Below are 8,042 nucleotides of genomic sequence, written 5' to 3' on the forward strand. Positions count from 1 at the left end.
GGGTACATCTAAAATGAAAAAGCACAATGCACAATTTTAGGGAGAGATAATTACAAAGAGTGTCTGTAATTTTTAGGGATTGTAAGCTCTTTTTAGTTTTTATATTTCAAGTTTTGCAATCGTCGGGAAAAATTGGTGGCAGAGGATTTTTAACTGAGTGTTGAATTGCAATCCATAAGTTATTTCATACAAAAATATAGCGCGTTACGCATGATAAATCACTTTGCAATCATCTATGATTGTTAGATCAAATTTTTGAAAATGGGCAAAATAATGACTTGTTAGACTGGGGTAAATATCCCACCGCACGTTCACTTGAGAATTTAATGAGCGTTTGTTATTCTCTTTAAAATATTTGGATCCATAGGTCATTTGAATCTTTAACATGTTTCAAGCATGCATATCCAACTTTAAAACATGTGTAGAAAAAATCTCCTTCTTGTAAAATTCCAAGCTTAATAGGGTTGGACTAATGGAATTTTCCAAACTTGGATAAAAAAACTTTTGTGTTCATTTGTGGTGTGCTAATAGATATTTTTTATTTACATTAGTTATTATTTTAAATATTTTCCACACATCAACTATAAAGTTTTTATTTTGTTGTGATTTTTTTTGCCTTTTTTGTTTACGGGATGAAGGGGGAGCGAAAACTCAAAGTTCTGATTTAAGAAAAAAGTGTACATCTAAAATGGAAATGCACAATGCACAAATGTAGAGAGAGATATTTCCAAAGAGTGTCTGTATGTTTTAGGGATCGTATGCACTTTTTCGTTTTTATATCTAAGGTTTTGCAATCGTCGGGAAACGGGGGAGGCGGGCGATTTTTAACTGAGTGTTGACTTCAAATACATAAGTCATTTTTTACAAAAATATAGCCCGTTACGCATGAAATATTACTTTACAATCATCAATGATTGTTAACTCATCTTTTTGAATATGGGCAAAATAATGGCTAGTTTGACTCGGGCAAATATCCCACTGCACGTTCACTCGAGAATTTAATGAGCGTTTGCTATTCTCTTTAAATGCTTTGGATCCATAAGTCATTTGAATCTTTAACATGTTTCTGGCATGCGTATCCATTTTTAAAACATGTGTACAAAAAATCTCCTTCATCTAAAATTCAAAGATATTAGTTTTGGACTAGTGCAATTTCCCAAACTTGGATAACAAATTTTTGTGTTCATTTGTGGTGTGTGAATAAATTTTCTTCATTTACTTTTTTTATTGTTTTAAACTTTTTTCGAACATCAACTATGAAATTTTCAATTTGCAAGGGTCTAATTGCCTTTTTTGTTTACGGGATGAAGGGAGAGCGAAAAACTCGAAGTTTTGATTTAAGAAAAATGTGTACATCTAAAACGGAATTGCACAATGCACATATGTAGAGAGAGATAATTCCAAAGAGTGTTTGTAATTTTTAGGGGTTGTAAGCACCTTTTCGTTATTATATCTCAGGTTTTGCAATCGTCGGGAAAAATGGGTTGCGGAGGATTTTTAACTGAGTGTTGAATTGCAATCCATAAGTCATTTCATACAAAAATATAGCCCGTTACGCAGGATATATCACATCACAATCATCTATGATTGATTATGTCAGTTTTTTGCAAATGGGCAAAATAATGGCATGTTTGACTCGGGTAAATATCCCACCGCAAGTTCACTTGAGAATTTAATGAGCGTTTGTTAGTCTCTTTAAAAGATTTGCATCCATAGTTCATTTGCATCTTTAACATATTTCAAACATGCATATCCATTTTTAAAACATGTGTGGACGAAATCTCTTTCTTGCAAAATTCCAAGCTATTAGGGTCAAGCTAGTGGAGTTTCCCAAAATTGGATGAAAAAGCTTTTGTGTTCATTTGTGTTGGGTGAATAAATTTTCTTCATTTATATTTGTTATTGTTTTAAATTTTTTCCATAAATCAATTATAAAATTTTCGTTTTGTTGTAAGCTTTTTTCCTTGTTTGTTTTCGGGATGAAGGGAGACCGAAAAGTCAAAGTTTTGATTGAAGAAAAAAGTGTACATCTAAAATGGAAACGCACAATGCACAATTGTAGGGAGAGATAATTCCAAAGAGTGTCTGCAATTTTTAGGGATTGTAAGATCTTTTTAGTTTTTATATCTCAGGTTTTGCACTCGTCGGGAAAAATTGGTGGCAGGGGATTTTTAACTGAGTGTCAAATTGAAATCAGTAAGTCATTTCATTAAAAAATATAAACCGTTACGCATGATAAATCACTTTACAATCATCTATGATTGTTAGATCAAATTTTTGAAACTGGGCAAAATATTGACTTGTTAGACTCGGGTAAATATCCCACAACACGTTCAATTGAGAATTTAATGAGCGTTTGTTATTCTCTTTAAAAGATTTGGATCCATAGGTCATTTGAATCTTTAACATGTTTCAAGCATGCATATCCCATTTTAAAACATGTGTAGATAAAATCTCCTCCATGTAAAATTCCAAGCTTAATAGGGTTGGACTAATGGAATTTCCCAAACTTGGATAAAAAAACTTTTGTGTTCATTTGTGGTGTGCTAATAGATATTTTTTATTTACATTAGTTATTATTTTAAATATTTTTCACACATCAACTATAAAAGTTTTATTTTGTTGTGATCTTTTTTGCCTTTTTACTTTACTGGATGAAGGGGGAGCGAAAACTCAAAGTTCTGATTTAAGAAAAAAGTGTACATCTAAAATGGAAATGCACAATGCACAAATGTAGAGAAAGATATTTGCAAAGTGTGTCTGTATGTTTTAGGGATCGTATGCACTCTTTCGTTTTTATATCTAAGGTTTTGCAATCGTCTGGAAACGGGGGAGGCGGATGATTTTTAATTGAGTGTTGACATGAAATCCATAAGTCATTTCTTACAAAAATATAGCCCGTTACGCATGACAAATTACTTTACAATAACCTATGATTGTTAGCTCAACTTTTTGAATATGGGAAAAATAATGGCTTATTTGACTCGGGAAAATATCCCTCCACACGAGCACTTGAGAATTTAATGAGCGTTTGTTATTCTCTTTAAAAGCATTGGATCGCTAGGTCATTTTAATCTTTAACATGTTTCTGGTATGCATATCCATTTTTAAAACATGTGTAGAAAAGATCTCCTTCATGTAAAATTCAGAGATATTAGTTTTGGACTAGTGGAATTTCCCAAACTTGGATAACAAAACTTTTGTGTTCATTTGTGGTGTGTGAATAAATTTTCTTCTTTTACTTTTTTGATTGTTTTAAACATTTTCCGTACATCAACTATGAAATTTTCATTTTGCTGTGATCTATTTGCCTTTTTTGTTTACGGGATGAAGGTAGAGCGAAAAACTCGAAGTTTTGATTTCAGAAAAATGTGTACATCTAAAATGGAAATGCAGAATGCAAATATGTAGAGAGAGATAATTCCAAAGAGCGTCTGTAACTTCTAGGGATTGTAAGCACCTTTTCGTTTTTATACCTCAGGTTTTGCAATCGTCGGGAAAAATGGGTTGGGAGGATTTTTAACTAAGTGTTGAATTGTAATCCATAAGTCATTTCATAAAAAAATATAGCCCGTTACGCATGATAAATCACATTACAATCATCTATGATTAATTATGTCAGCTTTTTGCAAATGGACAAAATAATGGCATGTTTGACTCGGGTAAATATCCCACCGCAAGTTCACTTGAGAATTTAATGAGCGTTTGTTATTCTCTTTAAAAGCTTTGCATCCATAGCTCATTTGCATCTTTAACATGTTTCAAACTTGCATATCCATTTTTAAAACATGTGTGGATAAAATCTCTTTCTTGCAAAATTCCAAGCTATTAGGGTTAATCTAGTGGAATTTCCCAAAATTGGATAACAAAACTTTTGTGTTCATGTGTGTTGGGTGAATAAATTTTCTTTATTTATATTTGTTGTTATTTTAAATTTTTTCCATACATCAACTATAAAATTTTCATTTTGTTGTAAGCTTTTTGCCTTGTTTGTTTTCGGGATGAAGGGAGAACGAAAAGTCAATGTTTTGATTTAAGAAAAAAGTGTACATCTAAAATGGAAAAGCACATTGAAAATTTTTTGGGAGAGATAATTCCAAAGAGTGTCTACAATTTTTAGGGATTGTAAGCTCTTTTTAGTTTTTATATCTCAGGTTTTGCAATCGTCGGGAAAAATTGGTGGCAGAGGATTTTTAACTGAGTGTTGAATTGCAATCCATAAGTCATTTCATACAAAAAATAGAGCCCGTTACGCATGATAAATCACTTTACAATGATCTATGATTGTTAGATCAAATTTTTGAAAATGGGCAAAATAATGACTTGTTAGACTCGGGTAAATATCCCACCGCACGTTCACTTGAGAATTTAGTGAGCGTTTGTTATTCTCTTTAAAAGTTTTGGATCCACAGGTCATTTGAATCTTTAACATGTTTCAAGCATGCATATCCATTTTTAAAACATGTGTAGAAAAATTCTCCTTCCTGTAAAATTCCAAGCTTAATAGGGTTGGACTAATGGAATTTCCCAAACGTGGATAACAAAACTTTTGTGGTCATTCGTTGTGTGTGAATAGATATTTTTTATTTAAATTAGTTATTATTTTAAATATTTTCCACACATGAACTATAAAATTTTTATTTGGTTGTGATCTTTTTTGCCATTTTACTTTACTGGATGAAGGGGGAGCGAAAACTCAAAGTTCTGATTTAAGTAAAAAGTGTACATCTAAAATGGAAATGCACAATGCACAAATGTAGAGAGAGATATTTCCAAAGAGTGTCTGTATGTTTTAGGGATCGTATGCACTCTTTCGTTTTTATATCTAAGGTTTTGCAATCGTCGGGAAACGGGGGAGGCGGGCGATTTTTAACTGAGTGTTGACTTCTAATCCTTAAGTCATTTCTTACAAACATATAGCCCGTTACTCATCACAAATCACTTTACAATCACATATGATTGTTAGCCAAACTTTTTGAATATGGGAAATCTAATGGCTTGTTTGACTTGGGCAAATATCCCACCGCACGTTCACTTGAGAATTTAATGAGCGTTTGTTATTCACTTTAAAAGCTTTGGATCCATAGGTCATTTGAATCTTTAACATGTTTCTGGCATGCATATCCATTTTTAAAACATGTGTAGAAAAAATCTCCTTCATGTAAAATTCCAAGATATTAGTTTTGGACTAGTAGAATTTCCCAAACTTGGATAAGAAAACTTTTGTGTTCATTTTTGGTGTGTGAATAAATTTTCTTCATTTAATTTTTTTATTGTTTTAAACTTTTTCCGTACATCAACTATGAAATTTTCATTTTGCTGTGATCTATTTGCCTTTTTTGTTTACGGGTTGAAGGGAAGCGAAAAATTCGAAGTTCTGATTTAAGAAAAATGTGTACATCTAAAACGGAAATGCACAATGCAAATATGTAGAGAGAGATAATTCCAAAGAGTGTCTGTAATTTTTAGGGATTGTAAGCACCTTTTCGTTTTTACATCTCAAGTTTTACAATCGTCGGGAAAAATGAGTTGCGGAGGATTTTTAACTGAGTGTTGAATTTCAATCCAAAAGTCATTTCATAAAAAAATATAGCCCGTTACGCCTGATAAATCACATTACAATCATCTATGATTAATTATGTCAGCTTTTTGCAAATGGGCAAAATAATGGCATGTTTGACTCGGGTAAATATCCCACCTCAAGTTCACTTGAGAATTTAATGAGCGTTTGTTATTCTCTTTAAAATCTTTGCATCCATAGGTCATTTGCATCTTTAACATGTTCCAAACATGCATATCCATTTTTAAAACATGTGTGGATGAAATCTCTTTCTCTCAAAATTCAAAGCTATTAGGGTTAAACTAGTGGAATTTCCCAAAATTGGATAACAAAACTTTTGTGTTCATTTGTGTTCGGTGAATAAATTTTCTTTATTTATATTTGTCATTGTTTTAAATTTTTTCCATACATCAACTATAAAATTTTCATTTTGTTGTAAGCTTTTTACCTTGTTTGTTTTCGGGATGAAGGGAGAGCGAAAAGTCAAAGTTTTGATTTAAGAAAAAAGTGTACATCTAAAATGAAAAAGCACAATGTACAATTGTAGGGAGAGATAATTCCAAAGAGTGTCTGTAATTTTTAGGGATTGTAAGCTCTTTTAAGTTTTTTTATCTCAGGTTTTGCAGTCGTCGGGAAAAATTGGTGGTAGAGGATTTTTAACTCAGTGTTGAATTGAAATCCATAAGTCATTTCATACAAAAATATAGACCATTACGCATGATAAATCACTTTACAATCATCTATGATTGGTAGATCAAATTTTTCAAAATGGGCAAAATAATGACTTGTTAGACTCGGGTAAATATCCCACCGCATGTTCATTTGAGAATTTAATGAGTGTTTTTTATTCTCTTAAAAAGCTTTGGATCCATAGGCCATTTGAATCTTTAACATGTTTCAAACATGCATACCCATTTTTAAAACATGTGTAGAAAAAATCTCCTTCATGTAAAATTCCAAGCTTAATAGGGTTGGACTAATGGAATTTCCCAAACTTGGATAACAAAACTTTAGTTTTCATTTGTGGTGTGTGAATAGATATTTTTTATTGACGTTAGTTATTATTTTATATATTTTCCACACATCAACTATAAAATTTTTATTTTGTTGTGATCTTTTTCTCTTTTTTACTTTACGGGATGAAGGGGGAGCGAAAACTCAAAGTTCTGATTGAAGAAAAAAGTGTACATCTAAAATGGAAATGCATAATGCACAAATGTAGAGAGAGATATTTCCAAAGAGTGTCTGTATGCTTTAGGGATCGTATGCACTCTTTCGTTTTTATATCTAAGGTTTTGCAATCGTCGGGAAACGGGGGAGGCGGGCGATTTTTAACTGAGTCTTGACTTCAAATCCATAAGTCATTTCTTACAATAATATAGCCCGTTACGCATGACAAATCACTTTACAATCACCTATGATCGTTAGCTCAACTTTTTGAATATGGGCAAAATAATGGCTTGTTTGACTCCGGCAAATATCCCACCGCACGTTCACTTGAGAATTTATTGAGCGTTTGTTATTCTCTTTAAAAGCTTTAGATCCATAGGTCATTTGAATCTTTAACATGTTTCTGGCATGCATATCCATTTTTAAAACGTGTAGAAAAAATCTCCTTCATGTAAAATTCCAAGCTATTAGTTTTGGACTAGTGGAATTTCCCAAACTTGGATAAAAAACCTTTTGTGTTCATTTGTGGGGTGTGAATAAATTTCCTTCATTTACTTTTCTTATTGTTTTAAACTTTTTCCGTAAATCAACTGCGAAATTTTCATTTTGTTGTGATCTATTTGCGTTTTTTGTTTACGGAATGAAGGGAGAGCGAAAAACTCGAAGTTTTGATTTAAGAAAAATGTGTACATCTAAAATGGAAATGCACAATGCAAATATGTAGAGATAGAAAATTCCAAAGAGTGTCAGAAATTTTTAGGGATTGTAAGCACCCATTCGGTTTTACATCTTAGGTTCTACAATCGTCGGGAAAAATGGGTTGCGGAGGATTTTTAACTGACTTTTGAATTGCAATCCATAAGTCATTTCATCCAAAAATATAGCCCGTTACGCATGATAAATCACATTACAATCATCTATGATTAATTATGTCAGCTTTTTGCAAATGGGCAAAATAATGGCATGTTTGACTACGGTAAATATCTCACCGCAAGTTCACTTGAGAATTTAATGAGCGTTTGTAATTCTCTTTAAAAGCTTTGCATCCATAGCTCATTTGCATCTATAACATGTTTCAAACATGCATTTCCATTTTTAAAACATGTGTGGATGAAATCTCTTTCTTGCAAAATTCCAAGCTATTAGGGTTAAACTAGTGGAATTTCCCAAAATTGGATAAAAAAACTTTTCTGTTCATTTGTGTTGGGTGAATAAATTTTCTTTATTTATATTTGTCATTGTTTTAAATTTTTTTCCATACATCAATCGTCGGGAAACGGGGGAGGCGGGCGATTTTTAACTGAGTGTTGAC

Source organism: Aristolochia californica, unplaced genomic scaffold (assembly GCF_029961685.1).
Source record: "Aristolochia californica isolate CCGP_79_NKW_82.1479 unplaced genomic scaffold, dmAriCali1.0.hap1 SCAF_5, whole genome shotgun sequence".
Classification (NCBI taxonomy): domain Eukaryota; kingdom Viridiplantae; phylum Streptophyta; class Magnoliopsida; order Piperales; family Aristolochiaceae; genus Aristolochia; species Aristolochia californica.